The sequence below is a fragment of the Pogona vitticeps genome, chromosome 3 (assembly GCF_051106095.1).
Source record: "Pogona vitticeps strain Pit_001003342236 chromosome 3, PviZW2.1, whole genome shotgun sequence".
Classification (NCBI taxonomy): Eukaryota; Metazoa; Chordata; class Lepidosauria; order Squamata; family Agamidae; genus Pogona; species Pogona vitticeps.
Window position 1 is genome coordinate 236023017 of NC_135785.1, and position 18387 is coordinate 236041403.

The window sequence follows — 18387 nt, forward strand, 5'->3', positions numbered from 1 at the left end:
AAAAGAGAAAAGAAAAACCAATCCCATGCTTTAGTTTTTTAAAAGTCTATGAAACAAAGGAGCAACTATTGTATTTTTCTGTAACTTGCACAAGTTATTCATTATTACATAAAATCATCATGTCCATAATATCATAAAATATTCACCTTCTCATAGGGCAAGGAGAGAAACTGTACAGTTCCTCCTCCTTGCCTGAAAGGACAAAACAAGTAAAGATTTACATTCCTCTCACAAATCATCATTACAAGAGAGAATCCCCTAAGTATTGACACAACTAGAGCTTTTCTCATCTCTCAAAGTTTGCAAATACTGTAAACATGTTTTCTTTTGTGGTAGGTCTTTGAGAGCTAATCACAGCTTCATCTGCAAATCTGATTTCTCAGACACAAATGTTTGCCTAAATCACATCTCTCGAACACTAATGTCATTTTGGTTCTAATTATGGGTTATCTACAATGTATAGTTCCTCTTCATGGATTGCTGCCTTGTCGCGGCGAAGGGGCTTGAGCAACTCAGAGAAGCTATGGGCTATGCCGTGCAGGGCCACCCAAGACGGACAGGTCATAGTGGAGAGTTCCGACTAAACGCAACCCACCTGGAGTAGGAACTGGCAATGCCACTCCAGTATCTTTGCCAAGAATGGCCCATGATCAGAAACAAAAGGCTAAAAGATATGACGCTGGAAGATGGGCCCCTCAGGTCGGAAGGCGTCCAACATACTACTGAGGAAGAGCGGAGGACAAGTACAAGTAGCTCCAGAGCTAATGAAGTGGTTGGGCCAAAGCCGAAAGGACGCTCAGCTGTGGACGTGCCTGGAAGTGAAAGGAAAGTCCGATGTTGCAAAGAAAAATATTGCATCGGAACATGGAATGTAAGATCCATGAACCTTGGGAAGCTGGAGGTGGTCAAACAGGAGATGGCAAGAATAAACATTGACATCCTGGGCATCAGTGAACTAAAATGGACAGGAATGGGTGAATTCAACTCAGATGATTATCATGTCTACTATTGTGGGCACAAATCCCATAGAAAGAATGGAGTAGCCCTCATTGTCAACAAAAGAGTGGGTAAAGCTGTAATGGGATACAATCTCAAAAATGATAGAGTGATGCCAATACGAATCCAAGGCAGACCATTTAACATCACAATAATCCAAGTTTATGCACCAACCAGCATTGCTGAGGAGACTGAAATTGAACAATTCTATGAAGATTTACAACACCTTCTAGAACTGACACCAAAGAAAGATGTTCTTCTCATTCTAGGGGACTGGAATGCTAAAGTAGGGAGCCAAGAGATAAAAGGAACAACAGGGAAGTTTGGCCTTGGAGTTCAGAACGAAGCAGGACAAAAGCTAATAGAGTTTTGTCAAGAGAATAAGCTGGTCATTACAAACACTCTTTTCCAACAACACAAGAGGCGACTCTATACATGGAAATCACCAGATGGGCAATATCGAAATCAGATTGATTATATTCTCTGCAGCCAAAGATGGAGAAACTCTATACAGTCAGCAAAAACAAGACCTGGAGCTGACTGCGGTTCTGATCATCAGCTTCTCATAGCAAAATTCAAGCTTCGACTGAAGAGAGTAGGATAAACCACTGGGCCACTCAGGTATAATCTAAACCAAATCCCTCATGAATACACAGTGGAAGTAAAGAACAGATTTAAGGAACTAGATTTGGTGAACAGAGTGCCTGAAGAACTTTGGATAGAGGCTCGTAACATTGTCCAGGAGGCAGCAACAAAAACCATCCCAAAGAAAAGGAAATGCAAGAAAGCAAAGTGGCTGTCCAACGAGGCCTTAGAAACAGCAGAGAGGAGAAGGGAAGCAAAATGCAAGGGAGATAGGGAAAGTTACAGAAAACTGAATGCAGACTTCCAAAGAATAGCAAGGAGAGACAAGAGGGCCTTCTTAAATGAACAATGCAAAGAAATAGAGGAAGATAACAGAAAAGGAAAGACCAGAGATCTGTTCAGGAAAATTGGAGATACTAGAGGAGCATTTTGCGCAAAGATGAACATGATAAAAGACAAAAATGGGAGGGACCTAACAGAAGCAGAAGACGTCAAGAAGAGGTGGCAAGAATACACAGAGGAATTATATCAGAAAGATTTGGATATCCCGGACAACCCAGACAATGTAGTTGCTGACCTGGAGCCAGACATCCTGGAGAGCGAAGTCAAGTGGGCCTTAGAAAGCCTGGCTAATAACAAGGCCAGTGGAGGTGATGGCATTCCAGTTGAACTATTTAAAATCTTGAAAGATGATGCTGTTAAGGTGCTACATTCAATATGCCAGCAAGTTTGGAAAACTCAACAGTGGCCAGAGGATTGGAAAAGATCAGTCTACATCCCAATCCCAAAGAAAGGCAGTGCCAAAGAATGCTCCAACTACCGTACAGTTGCACTCATTTCACACGCTAGCAAGGTTATGCTCAAAATCCTCCAAGGTAGGCTTCAGCAGTATGTGGACCGAGAACTCCCAGAAGTACAAGCTGGATTCCGAAGAGGCAGAGGAACTCGAGACCAAATTGCTAACTTGCGCTGGATTATGGAGAAAGCCAGAGAGTTCCAGAAAAATATCTACTTCTGCTTCATTGACTATGCAAAAGCCTTTGACTGTGTGGACCACAGCAAACTATGGCAAGTTCTTAAAGAAATGGGAGTGCCTGACCACTTTATCTGTCTCCTGAGAAAACTATATGTGGGACAGGAAGCAACAGTCAGAACTGGTCATGGAACAACTGAGTGGTTCAAAATTGGGAAAGGAGTACGGCAAGGCTGTATACTGTCCCCCAGCTTATTTAACTTATATGCAGAATACATCATGCGGAAGGCTGGACTGGAGGAATCCCAAGCCAGAATTAAGATTGCCGGAAGAAATATCAATAACCTCCGATATGCAGATGATACCACTCTGATGGCAGAAAGTGAGGAGGAATTAAAGAACCTTGTAATGAGAGTGAAAGAGGAGAGTGCAAAAAACGGTCTGAAACTCAACATCAAAAAAACTAAGATCATGGCCACTGGTCCCATCACCTCCTGGGAAATAGAAGGGGAAGATATGGAGGCAGTGTCAAATTTTATCTTCCTGGGCTCCATGATCACGGCAGATGGAGACAGCAGCCCTGAAATTAAAAGACGCCTTCTTCTTGGGAGGAAAGCGATGACAAATCTTGACAGCATCTTGAAAAGCAGAGACATCACCTTGCCAACAAAAGTCCGAATAGTCAAAGCTATGGTTTTTCCTGTCGTGATGTATGGAAGTGAGAGCTGGACCATAAAGAAAGCAGACCACCGAAGAATTGATGCCTTTGAATTGTGGTGCTGGAGGAGGCTCTTGAGAATCCCCTGGACTGCAAGGAGAACAAACCTATCAGTTCTAAAGGAAATCAACCCTGAGTGCTCACTGGAAGGACAGATCCTGAAGCTGAGGCTCCAGTACTTTGGCCATCTCATGAGAAGAAAAGACTCCTTGGAAAAGACTTTGATGCTGGGAAAGTGTGACGGCAAGAGGAGAAGGGGACGACCGAGGATGAGATGGCTGGACAGTGTCTGCGAAGCAACCAACATGAACCTGACACAACTCCGGGAGGCAGTAGAAGACAGGAGGGCCTGGCGTGCTCTGGTCCATGGGGTCACGAAGAGTCGGACACGACTAAACGACTAAACAAACAATGTATAGTTTGACCTTCAGCCCAGAGTCTTCTCAGTTTTACCTGGAGATGTGAGGAAATGAAGCAGTAAGCTTTCACATGCAAAGAAAGAACGCTGACACTCTGCTACAGCAACTCTCATACATGTGGAACAGAAGTCTAACTGGGCAGAAAATTAACAAAAACCATTAGAATTGGAGAAGCCTGATAATGCTGACACTTTTATCCAAGACCACTGGGATACACATATGAAAAAACTAGACTTCATCTCAGTGAGATAATTAATACATATTTGAGGAACGGGAGCAGTTTGCATCTGTTGAGGTACAGTATCATCCCTGAAAAGTAAATGGAACAGCCCTAAACTTAGCATGGCTCCTTGAAGCAAGGAAAACAATCAATACCTCTTCCATTAGTCTTTGATCCAACCTGCTATAGATTATGGCAATAAACAATCCCCTAGATGAACTAAAATCTTAAATCAATGCTTAGATCTTAGAACTTAAGCCAGACCCCTTTGTAATTTATAGAATCAAAAGCCCTCTCCCAATCAATAGAAGCAGCATAAAGCCCTTTTGCATTTCAAATGACTAAACTAATGGGTCAGGGAGGACAATATCAAAGCACTGGAGACCGTCCAAACCCTTCTCTGCCATCGCCAATAAATTGGTGTCAGATCCACAGCCTCTCAATGTGAATAATAATAATAATTCAACTCCCTCTTCTTTTATACACATTCTCTGAAGTGCTTAGACTAATAGATCTGAAGTTAGATTTCCACGTCCACCTCAACATGAAGCCGTTTGAAAGTAAAATGTAATGCTAGACACTAATGTGAATAAGGAAGAAGGCAGATTGTGACTTCAAAATGTAAAGTTCAAGGACATTACGCACCCAGTGGGCATCTGTGCATGTGTGGTTTCCAGGTCTCCACAAGGTCAACATACTGACAGGTAATTTCCTGGGCACATCTGGTGTGGTGGCAGAGTGCCTCTCGCACCTTGAGTAAAGGCCTATTTATTTTGTGTGGTTTTTATTGCAGAGATTTGAACTTCTGGTTAAATTCTTCTAGTTGCATAGTAGAAGGGATTCACAGAACAGAATAGCTTCACGTTCCCCAGAGTAGTCCACCCCTTTTCACATCAGCTGGCACACAGTCTCAATAACTTACATTAGTAGCAGAAATAATAAAAGGTCCCATTACTTACAGTTGAACAGATCAAAGAGCAAACAGTCTGCTTTTAACAATGAATTTCAACAGACTTTTTAGAGAGGGAAAGGAGTAGTAAGCTCTCTTTGAATTCAGAGGTGGGAGAGAACAACTGGTTAATGCTGGATAGACTGACAATTATCTCAGCTCAGAAAGGTCCCTCCCAGCCACAGGCATCCTGTGAGGTTGTAAAAACTGAAACAGGGTCACTGTACCCTTCCCCTTCATCCCTACCCCTTAACTTGGTATTTTCATAGAGTTCTTTAGCAGGATCTTTGCTTCAAAGTCTTGATATATTATTCTGTCAATATAGCTTGGAGGAAGGGATTATAGAGCCTGGCTCGCTGGAGGTACAAAAAACTGCTTCTTTCCACAAAGGAAAGGTCTCCTTTTGGGAGAAGGCAGCAAAGTACTGGATAGAAAAAATGTGGTTGGAGTGTGCCAAATAATCACAACTCTTGCCTACATAAACCTGGGACACCAAGTCTCGCACTTGAAAGTGTCACACTCAACGACTGTATCAGCAATACAGTCACAGCATCTTCACATCCTGCTCTTTTGCCATACAACCAAGCTTCAACAATCCTTTTACATTTCCCAGTAGGTGGCAGAGCAATGGCAGGGGGGTGGGGGGAGGAAAGAACTTTAGACTAGTAGTTTGAAAGATTTTTTTTTTGCATGAAGTGGGTTTTTGAGTCAAAAGGGGATAATTAGAATACAGTGGGGTCTCGACTTACGAACGGCTCGACATACTAACGTTTCGACTTACGAACCGCTCTCATAGGAATATATGGACTCGACTTACGAACTTAGATTCGAGTTACGAACTCTTTTTTTTCCTTTTTTTAAAGCTACGTCATCTTAGGTTAAAAGGAAAAAAGAAAAAAAATATGTGGGGGAGGTAGAATCTGTGATTGTGTCCCTCTGACAGGAAATGTTTTTTGGAGCCCCCTAGTTTTCTTACATGCTGATTGTGTGTGTGTGTGTGTGTGTGTGTGTGTGTGTGTGTGTGTGTGTGTGTGTGTGTGTGTGTGTGTGTGTGTGTGTGTGTGTGTGTGTGTGTGTGTGTGTGTATTATGTGCTGTCAAGCCAGAACTGATTTATAGTGATCCTAGCACTGCTTTCAATGTAAGTGAGATATTTAAGAAGTGGTTTTACCACCTATACTTCCCCAGTGAGTTTCCATGGCTGAGCAGAGATTAGAACCCTGCTCTTCAGAATCCTAGTCCATCACTCTATCCACTACACCACTGGTCCCCAACCTTGGGCCTCCAGATGTTCTTGGACTACAACTCCCAGAAGCCTTCACCACCACCTCTGCTAACCAAGATTTCTGGGAGTTGAAGTCCAAGAACATCTGGAGGCCCAAGGTTGGAGATCACTGCACTACACCACACTAGGAACCATGTTGATTGAAATGGTAGAATTTATTAGTAGTTTTGGCCAGCAGGGGGCAGACATCCCCAGAGGACTTAGGATGATTGTCATGATAACCAGAATAAGAAATTTTGGTCAAGGAGCAGCAGAAAAATAGCCAGCACCAGAATATGATGATGCCAGAATATACTTTCTTTAGAGAAGGAAACTGATATAAAGTACCAAGGCCGTATCCACAACTCAACACCTTGCATATTTCATGCAAATTATGCATAGATTCTTACACTCTGTGTGTTATGAACCAGAACCAACTTAAAATAACCCAAATAGGGCTTTCAAGTTAAGTGAGAAATTTATAGAGTGATCTTACCAGTCCCATCCCCTGCCTGTTCCCCTCCCCCAAGTTTTCATGACTGAGATGGGATTTGATCCCAAGTGACCTAAGTCCTGGTCCTGCCCGTATCATCATCACCATCATCATCTTAGAACTGCAGAGCTAGAAGGGACCCTATGGATCACCAAGTTCAGCCCCTGTCAAAGAATTTAGTAAGGAATTGACCAACCTCTGGCTCCACGACCAGATACATAAACCTCTGAGCTATCCAGGTGGGGGAGAAGAACTGGTTACAATGACAGACATGCTAAGTGTCTGCATCTCCAAATTTAACACTACACCATTGCTACCATGACAAACTGACTTAAATTGCTTCTTACTGCAGAGTTATCTCCCACAGGCCTGACTCCCCATTCAGAATCAAACTTAAATATAACAGGACAGATTGCAACTATGCAGGGAGATGATCATGAGACAGACTTTATCCTTTCCCCATAGGGACTCCCGGTGGTGCAGTCAGGATCATGAAAGAACCAAGTTGCAAAGGAAATGCTTCTCTCTTTTCCATCTATGCTTAAAAACAGCATGCCCTGCCCACAATAGGCATCTTAATTCATGACCTTTCCTCCCTCTGCCTACCTGCAGTCTCTTCATTCCAGTGGGGGGGAAAGAAGCCATGCATCTCCTGTGCTGTTGCTGGTCATTGGACTTAGGATTCCAGGCAAGGGGGCAAAGGCCCAGCATGTCACAGCCAAGGACCATCCAAGAGCTCAGCCTTCACTGTAGGTTCCAGAGTTAAGAGCAGAAGCAGAAAAGAGAGCCACAAGGATGTGAGGCTCCAATTAGCTGATATCCTGGAAATTCAAGGCTCTGAAATAAGCCTTGCTCCTGAGGCACACTTCCACCCCTTCCCTCAAAAAAATAATACCTTTTCTCATCTTTTCCTGTGATTTGTAGCCCTGAAAGCAGAGACAGAGTTCCCCGAAGTGCTGAGATGTTCTTCTGGGAGAGGAGCATTGTAATGTCTCAATATGGTTGTGGAAAAATGACTCATTTTCTCTCCACAGGAACCTGATAATTTTTTCTAATGAAACTAGTAGCTGCTCCAGTTCCAGCTCTCTCTGCTCAACTTGAAAGCAGCTGTAGCATCCCTTTGATCTACACCCAAAGGCCAAAGGGAATAATGAAGGCTGTGTGATCAAAAAAGACCAAAAGGAGGAAGGATGGAATTGCTGTTCTAAGTGAAGTGTGTGGGGTGTGCCTGTGTGGATGTATAGTTTCCAGGCCTCCACCCAGGTCAACGTACTGACAGGTAATTTCCTGGGCACATCTGGTGTACCTGTGGTGGCAGAGTGCCTTTCGCACCCTGCAATGTTCCCTTCATTATATGAGAAAGTCTATCCTAACCGTGAAACAGGATTGTAAGGGAATGACTGAGCCATCCAAAAACCATGGTAAGGAGATATCTTTATTAGAATCAGTGGAAGCATCACCAAGTAATGAGCAACATTTTATCCAGAATGCCTCTTAATTACTCTGGATATTAAGCAAAACAATGTTGGACCTGCAGTGTCTATATGTTGGGTGGGGGTGATGGTGGGGATGCTGGATCTAAAGATGGGTCCCAAAGCTCTGTGGTTTGCCACAGTCTTGTATACTTGTATAAGGTGTTAGTTAGCCAGACAGTACTGTAGCTCAGTGGTTCTTAACGTGGGCAATAATGCCCCCCAGGGGGCGATTTCATTTTTCAGGGGGGCGGTAGAACGAAAAGGGGCGGTGTGGGGGTGAAAGAACAGAAGGGGGGCGGTAGGGGGCGCTGGAGTGAGCCAAACCTGTGAAGGCGACTGCAGCCGCAGTGCTGGCAGTAGATCCGGTGCTTCTGCCGCCACCAGATGATCCAGCTCTTTCTACCTGCCACGTCTTGCCTTTCTCCTTTAGGGGAGCACTGAGTGTGGATCGGGTGGAAGGAAAGGGTCTCTTGGGTCCTCCTCCTTGCCCCGTGAAGCACTGCCTCGCACCCGGGTAGGTAGGTAGGTAGGTAGGTAGGTAGGTAGGTAGGTAGGTAGGTAGGTAGGTAGGTAGGTAGGTAGGTAGGTAGGTAGGTAGGTAGGTAGGTAGGTAGGTAGGTAGGTAGGTAGGTAGGTAGGAAGGATATCATCACCTCAGGAAGGGGGGCGATGATAACTTCCTCAATGGCTCAAGGGGGCGTTTCTTTCAAAAAGGTTAAGAACCACTGCTGTACCTGAATTAGCAGAGCTATGAGCTCCATGCAAGAAGTCCCATGTTCAATCCTCATCATCTCTGGGTAAGAATGGACAAAACCCATGCCTGAATCGATGGGGAGCCACAGTCAATCAGGGTGCACAGTAGTGGGCAAGACAGAGTCGTACTGCTTGTAAGGCAATTTCCCATTAGACTCAAGAGGGACTCACTTCTGAATAGACATGTCTAACATTGCAGTGTTAATTGGATTAGACTATACTGTGGAGCTGGGGAATGAGTGCCCCTTTAGATACTGTTGAACTGCAACTTCCCTTTATTGTAGTGTCCATGGGAAGGATGATGGGAGTTGTCATCCAATAGTATGGGGGAGGGTACACCTCCTCCCTGCTCTGTTGAGCTAGAAGGAGATGCTGCATGGAAAGGAATCATCCAGCTGATGACATAACTGTCCTTTTTAATTGAAAAGATCTGGAATCATGCCACCTATCTCTTCCTCCACCTCTGATTACAGTAGGGCTATAATTCCCATTTAGAATTTAAAAGATGGCATGCAGCTTTAGAGCTAACATTTGGGAAGATGAGCATCTGGTAAGTCCTAAAGAGCATCCAGATAAGGAACAATGGCACATTACTTAGAATAATTTTAAAAACATTTTAGGAATTCAAAATAATAAAAATAGAAGTGAGCAATATGCACATTAGAAAATGTGAAAACAGAGGAGAAACAATGAAAGCTTCAAAACAATTAAACCCACCTATATGCAAAGAAAAGATATCATTGAAGGGTTGTGAGAACTTATTGATAGTTTGTGTGTGAATCAAAGATATCAAAGAGTCTGGGTGGTTGCCTTACAATGCCTGGCATTTAATAATATGCATATCAGAAATATGTGGGGACCATTAAAACTGATAGGATACTAGAATCAAAGGGCACAGCATTTAAGGGCAAAGGAAGTATAGGTTGATTTGGAAATAGTTTTATATCCTGTAAAGAAAATGAATAAACAAATGCAAAAGAACTAGAAATCTGAAATAGGAAAGAATTACACAGAAGAATGACTATGCCTGAAAAGTCAGAGAAAGCAATGTAATATTAAGGATGTATACCAGGATGATTAGTCTGGTCTTGCATTCAGAGGGGGAAGGTATCAAAGATTCAGCTGAAGTGTAGTGTATGTCAGCTATCCACAATCAAACAATTCACAAAGTTGCTGGGTCAAATACAGTTTGTCTCCTAAGTGTGGCTAAGTGTGTTGAACTTGTTCCAGATGCTAGCTTAAAATGGGTGACTTAAGTCTCTGCTCTCCCTCTCTTTCATTAAACTGGGACTGGTCTGTCAAATGAATTGGGCCCAAACAGAGTATTGGCTCCAGGCTTAGGAGGAGAGGACTTGCACTAAGTATCCTCAATCGAGATCCTCTCCTCCTTGCCAAGACAGGGAACTCTGTTGAGTTGTCCTTCCCTTCTCATCCCAGTCTGCAGAACCAGCTCCATAGATTGGGTAGAATGTCTCCTGAAGTAGCACAACCAGCCCCAGAGAGCAGGACCCTCCTAAGAGAACGAGCAATGCCTACCCCTCGTGCCAGCCCTGATACAGTGGGGTCTTGACTTGAGAACTTAATCCGTATTGGAAGGCGGTTCTCAAGTCAAAAAGTTCTCAGGTCAAATCTGCATTTCCCATAGGAATGCATTGAAAACCATTTGATCCGTATCCGCTCTTTTCCGTCCATAGAAACTAATGGGAAGCTGCTATTCTGCCTTTGACCACTAGAGGGGGATATTTTGTTTCTTTTTTTCTTAGGTCAAGAAAGGTTCAGGGAAGGCAGGGAAAATACAGTTCAGGCAGTACAGTACCAGGCAGTCCGAAGACTGTCTCCCAATCCACTCTCTAAACGCTGGGAGGAGTGAGGAAGCAGACAGGCACCCTTTTCACTGGCCAACAGTTAACTGAAAGTTCAAATTTTGCACTTTCCCTGCCTCCCACATGGTTTTTTTTCAGTTCTTAACTCAAATCTAAGTATGTAAGTCAAGTCAATATTTTCCTATGAGAGTGGTTCTTAAGTCAAAATGTTCTTAACTCAAGCCGTTCTTAAGTCAAGATCCCACTGTACAATTTCAGATTGTCATCTGTGAAACAGGACACAATGGGGAGAAGGGTATTTTTTTATCTAAAGTCTTCCTTATCTAAACACTGAGGAAACCAGTGCTATTGAGTGATAATGTGCAATGAGCACATAGAAATATGGCAATGGATCAAGAGAATAATTGAGTAGGGCTGAAGCACCTTCAAAAATGGGTGGAACTAATTTCATGTCACTTTCCCATCTAGTTGGTAGTTGCTAAGAAAGAAGATGTGGTTTGCAGGAGACAGATCCACACTGTGAGGTAATTCATTACTGTATTAACAAACTTAGTCCAGAAGCAGATGTTTGAGACAGCTGGTAATTACAGCCGAAAGCACATTAATCTTGCAGAGAAGTGATTATTATTATATTATTATTGTTGTTTCAACTTATATACAACCCTGTGGGACTTACAGCACTCTCTGGGAGATTTACAACATAATTATGCAAACAACAATTTGCTCCTCAGCGAGCTGGGTACTCATTTTACTGACCTCAGAAGAAGGCGAGTCAATTTTGAGCCAGCTATCTGAACCTCTTGGGCTTGGGCTCAAATCATGAACAGAAGTTTGACTGCAGTACTGCAGTTTAACCACTGTGCCACAGGATTAAGATAATTTCCCTCTATTTATGCAATCAATTTTCAAAGGAATTCCATGCTTAAATCCTGAAGATAAATGACCGAACAAAACAAGCTAATCTGCATAATCCCAGAGGTGAAAGAAACTCACACTGTGACATGCAGACAGTCACATTAGTTAAGCATTTCTACCTGTCAGTCACAGGCTATCTCTAACATCTGTTACTGGCCTCCTATTATTGGGAAGCTGTTTCATGGTGAATGCGGCTTGTAAATCTGAAAAGCAGCTGCTAGTACATGCCCACTGCCCCCGCTCCCCAACATATTCCTTTGGAACTAGGCATTATTGACCTAACTTCGGTTTTATTTAAGTGCACATAAAGCTTTAATTCAGACTAAAATAAGTGACATTAAATAATGCTTTAGAAATCTGCAGTACAAATCAGTTAAGCACATGGATGATCTGCAGGCATGGTTTCTGTGCTATATGCTTCATCAGTGCCATAGCTTTCTTTGTGCTTCTCAGCAAGCCAGTGGACTAGAAGTATTGCTTCTGATTTTGACATAAAGAAAATGGCATTCAGTCAATACAGATATAGAACCAGTATGGAAGATGTGGGCATTTGGAAGCAGGAGCATGTAGTTGAAACTACAGCTTGGGAAGGTTCCTTTTCTGGACTGGACTTTGTTGAATCTTCAAATGCAGCCTAGTCAAATGCTAACTTTAGCCTGAAAAGAAACTTGTCTAAATTCTAGTCTGAATCATGGAGTAGGTAGGGGTAATTGTTCCTATCCATGCTACCCAAATGGTACCATTATGGAGAAGCTGAAGAGCAGGGGTCATCACCTGGTAGGTCTGAGACTAGAGTGAAATCTGATGCATCAGCAAAATGATCAGTCCATATATGCAGACATTTAAAAAAAAAAAAAAGCATCCTCTCCATGCATGTTTGAACCACAGCTGGGTCCCAGCTCTGAAAATGTTGAAAATGACTGCCAAAGGATCCTGAGGAAAAAGAGGACCCATAGCGATGATGGAATGAAGCAGCAGTTGCAATTATCATACATGAATAATGCACTTTTAAATTTTTTCATTTGATCAAGGAAAAATATCATCACAACTCCAAACCACCCCCCACACCCAGTCTTGCCTTTGTGAATAAATCTGCTGGGACCAGATGTTCTCCCAACCATTTATGCAAAATCAAAAGAAACATTTGTATGGATACTCAAAAGCACCCGATAAAAGGGACAAACAGAACAGCTGCTCGGAGCCTGAATGGATGAACTCATGCAAATGGTGTTTGGGCTGGATTACTGCTGTTGTTGATGTATAGCACTCGGAGACAAATGTCTATGGTATACAAGCAACTTGCTCAAAGAGTGTAGTCATTGGTTTCTTTTCTGTCTAGTGCACATGTCAGCCAGTTCTGTTTGTTAGACTGGCAAGGTTTCTGTCTAGCACAGCTTGAGGTTTCCAACTAGCTTTGCCGCCTTCTCTGATCACTGTATTTTTATTCCACCTTTCCCTCCAGAAGTGACACACGGCATCCCTTACCCACCTATCCTCTTAGGTATTGTTAGGCTGTTAGAACGGGACTGGCCGAAAGTCAATTAGTGAGCTTTATGATTTAATAGGAATTTCAATCTAGCTTTTTCTGGCCTTATGTAGTGTCCTAAACACCGCTCTACCCTGCTTTCTCTTCAGCAGGCTTTACACTATTTATGCTATTGTATAAGTAGAATCAGAATATTCACCCTAATTTCTTCTTTCATTAGATGTTTCCTGTTCTGTAGCTTGTCCCTGTATGTTGCATTCATTAGGGCTTATTAACAGCCCAGCCCATTGCACTAGCTCATAAGTATTATCAGATTAGCCATAGTAGCTACAAGGAACTTGGCCTGCCCTGCATCAGATTTGTTCATCTCATGAACCTCCTGTGAAATGTTGCATCGGAGGCTAACAACAAAAGTCAGCACTACTGCCTGTATTTATCAACAAACACTGCTAACTGCAGCCTGGCCAGAATGGGCAAAGAGCAGATTCAGCTCAAACATCCTCCTAAATGTTTTCGGACCATCCAGTTTTACCATCATCTAACATAGATGTATTTATTTGCTTTATTTACTTTATTGGTGCTGTAAGAAGAATACATATATTGATGCTTTATGGATACTGTAAAAAAATATAGGAGGATGCTTCGGGACAGTTATTCAGTCTATCTCAGAACTGTTCACACTAATTGGCAGCTCCAGAGTTGCAAACAGTACTCTTCCTCAAGTCTTCCTGGAATCTTCTGCATGCCAACATATGCTGTACTACTGAGCTGTAACTCTTACCTCTAAGTGTATCTGTGTAGGGTGTTGCCATGGATGCTGTGCTTCTGTGCCCTAATATATTTGAAATTATGTTTGAGCTAACATTATGGCAAGGGAAAACCTGCAGCAAATTGGAATGCTGCAGTAACCATCCAAAATGTTATTACAGCCAGAAAAATACACACATATACAATATTACCTCTACAAGTTATAGCACCTACATACATGCATGAGAATTGCAGGCCAGGTACATTAATAAACTCTGTTTTATTCTAGTATTCACATAGATTGAAAATGTGTACAAGGTCCAAGTACCATTTCCTTCCATATCTAGTAATATGAATCCAAATACAAACACAAGGGGGAGGAAATGCACCGGAAGGCATGTACAAACATGCAACTGTCCATGAATTCCCATTGTAGAATTTAGCACTGGTACAGTTTAGTTTATTGGAATGCCTGATTGTGGACCAAGGGTTTGGGAGTTCAAATTCCCACCATGCTTTCTAGGAGAAAAGCTATCCAAGATCATCCAGAGCATGTATGGCTGTGAGATATTGTGGCCTTGTCAAACTGCAAAGTCCCAGAGCACCACCAGAAGAGGAGGGAATGTAAACCAGGCATAAAGTATTTCTTAACATCTTAAACCTAGGAAACTTTGAGTGGCCTGCCATAAATTGGAATAGATTTGATGGCACATTCTTATTCTTTTATTCTTATTCTTATTCTTACTCTTGTTATATAATACAGTTTTTGGAGGTGCAGCTGTGTTAGTCTGTGCAAGCATTTCAACAAACAAATACAAAACAAAACAAAAGCAGAAAGATGCTGTGGCATTTTAAGGACTAACTGCTGTATTCTAATGTAACCTTTTGTGGAACATTGCCGTCTTCTTCAGACATATGAGTACAATACAGAGCCTTCACGCAAGACTCTAAGAGACAGTGGTGTTTGCTTGCATTTCACACCTTGGAATAATTTATGATTAGAGATGGGGGTATTCATATCTGTATAGGAATAACCCCGCACTGCTGGACTCAACAAGGGTCCGGCCCCTGGACCCAGACCATTCACTTATGTGTCTGGTGGCAGCCGCAGCCTCTGTCAGCCTTCTAATCGCTCCTGGAGCACCGCTCTCTTTCCGCTCATTCTTGGGGTCACCAGAAGTTGGAGGCAACTTGACAGCACATAATCAAAACATTATAACTCAAATCTAGGGCGATACAACTAAATGCACAAGGTTGGTGGCAGAATATTGCCTACTTACTAGCAATGGCTCCTTTGGGATTTAGAAAGAGATCTTTGTTTTAGTTGAGATATTCCAGGGGTTCAATTTGACACTTTCCAGCATGCAAAATGGATGTTGGACCACTGGGGCTGGTTGTTCCTGAAATTTAGTTACTTATATTATTTCCTTTTCCTCTAAAGACCAGTAAACACCTTCCATATAGCTGTGAGAAGGTGTTCCCTCCAACAAACTAATAGAGCCCTGTCTTGACTTTAACATGAACAAGAGAATTGTATCCCGCACCAATCTTTACCAGTTTTCAGCACTTTTCCCCTGTTCACCTTCCTATTAGCTACTACACTGAGGCATTCTGTTGTACCACCTCACCATTCCCCACAGACTGCACAGTGACCATTTAAGGATTCACAGATGGCTTCCCATAAATTACCACTTGCAAATGTAAATTAATTGTTAAATTTAAGCTCTGTAGCCACCTGCTCCACCTTCTTTGTTTGTAATTTTGTTTGTTTGCCTGCAGCTGCCACTTCTAATGAAGCTGGATATTATAAGGAGAACTAAGGCAAAAAAAAAATCATTTGGAAACCATGTCAGACTGCAGACCCAGTGGCTCAAGGGGCCAGTTCAAACATTACATTTTGATGATAGTTCTCTCTAGTGCACCCAGAGGAAAGCTGAGTGGTAATGAGGATCTTTTACCTCCTAGTGGTATTATGACACAAGATGAAACTGGCTATGTCATGATTCAAATTCCATCCTATATCTTCAGCGAACTTAAGAAGTGGAGAGAATAATGAAGAAGGAAACACAGAGAACATGATAAAAGTAACTAGAGTGCTCTTTAAAAGGAGATGTCCTTGGTTCCCATTCTGGGGGATGTGCCCCTTACAAGAGTGTGAATAAATTTAAGGAAGAGAGTAGAAAACCATCAGGTATTATTTTAAAAGAAAGGCAAATATTTTTGTCAACATATTTCTGTCACAGATAATATCACCAAATTTGAGATTTTGAAAGCACAAAAAAATTGTGCTTATTTTTAACAGAATACTTTTCATTACATATTTGTGTTTACATTAATTACATTTAATTTTAAAGGAGGAGTTGAATTTGTTGTTGGCATTAAAAGGAGTTGAGTAATGGTACAGAAGTGATGAAAACATTGAAGAGTCCTCCAAACCTTGCCTAGTTCGGCGCAACGTATAGGAAACCTAACAGTTAAAACAGGAAAACTTTAACATCCAAGAATACAAAAATAATACGTAACATTGCCATCTGAAATGTGGTTGAGAGTTATAGACGCCATGGAATGTCAAGGGGGAAAAATCAAGTAAGTTGGTTCTAATCAAGCCTGAACTCTCGCTGAAAATGAAAATGGATTTGCTCTTGCTTGTGTCCCCAGCACACAAATTCTAGTCCATTATTTAAACCAAGGCGATGAGAACCTACATTTCTGCTCCCTGAGGAATAACAGCTTTCCCAGTTACTCCCTCAGTCTTAATCGCTGTCTTTCCAAGCTAAAACTGAAGAATGCAGGTCCTTCCTTTGCAATTCCCCATCCACCAAACTAAACCAACCATTCATAGGGGGTCTAACTGCACAGGCATCAGCCAAAATGTCTTTGGCTTCCCTCTGATAGAGTGGAAATGGAATGGCGTACAGCCTATTTTCTCAGGCCATGTGGTTTCAGGGATTCACACCACAGAGAAGTAGTGAAGAGGAGTTGGACTGTCACACAACAAAAGCCTGTCTGTGCAATGTGTTCCAACAGCGCTTAGCTCAACGCTTCTGAGAAGCCCACAACTGGGGCATGAGTGCACAAATGTCTTCTGCTAGTGTTCTCCAGCAGCTAGCATTCAGAGTCAAACTGCCTACTACATTGGAGGTAACACAGAGACATGGTAACTAGAAGCCACCCCATAGCCTTACCTTGCAGAAATTTGTCCTATACCCTTTCTAAAGCTGTTGTGGGTTCACAGCATCACTGCATTTTGCAGTATTGGGTTCCATAGTGTGCCCTGCATGATGACCTTCCTTTAGTCTAACAAGAGCAGATCGAGTTGTTTCATATAGGATTTTTAAATGACTGAATTTGTAACACATTTCTTACATAGATTTCTTTGTACAATTACTTGTTTCTGCCCATTATGAGATCATGCCTCTGTCTATACCCAATGCCAGCTGCCTCTAAGGGGAGGGGAGAATAGAACCTCATCATCCTCCCAATGCATTTATGTATATTTTCAGTTCTACCCTAAGAGGAATTTCCTTCATTCCCATCTGCTGATTAGTTCATGCCCTGGAGCAGGAGTCCTGGAAGATGTGGCTGAGTTTTTTTCCTCTTCACGGAATCCTTGCATATGTTCTTCTTGTCAACAAAGGCCTAATGCTCACCCACCCTTAGTTGGTCAGTGCTTTTTTCCACTGTATTCACAACATTTTCATTCTAGCATATGCAACACTTATTGTACAATATCATACAAGTGCATGTGCATATTTAATTATTTACTAATTACACTTCTGTCCTGCATTTTGACTTTATAAAGCACTTAAGGTGTCTAACAACATGTTTATTATTTCATGATGGTAGTGGTGGTGGTGATGATGGTGATGATTCACACAGCTTGGTTTTGTGCTATTCCTCATTGTAGGACAAACCCCACTGTATGAAAACTCCTTGAGGCAACCTTCAGAGGACTGCACTAAAATAAAAATAAAAATATGAAAATTAGACTTTTTTGTCACATATAGTCTTTAATCCCCATCCTCTTGTGAGTGAAGTCCTTGTGCTTTTGGAAAATCTGAAAAAATGTTCTGCATCCTTGCTAAGACTGCCCACCTTCCCTTAAGAAATAGCACAAACTGAACAAATCAAATGTGGAGGATGATGTTTCATCTCAGTCTTGCACCTACGTCATAATCTTTTCTGTTCCCCATAGAGACTATACCCCCCCACTTGGGAACCAGTGTGTTAATTGTTGATCTTGAGATCAAAGGCACAGCTTTGAGCACACATAGGGCTCTGAAGTATGCAAATATATTAATGGATGACCTGGAATAATGCTTCCTCATTTCCTGTATAAAGAAGCTGCTATCAGATGACATTTTCACCAGCTAGACTCATGGCACGGACCTGCTAGTCCAGAACTTCAGTAACTTTCCCTTTTCCATCGACCTAAGCCTGGATGAGTCCATATGGCAAGCACACTTTCCGGATACCATTCTGTGACTTTATTGTGTTACTTTGGAGACCCACTAACCATTACATGTATGTGCATGCCTTCCGTTTCCACCCAGGACACACCACCAAGACCAC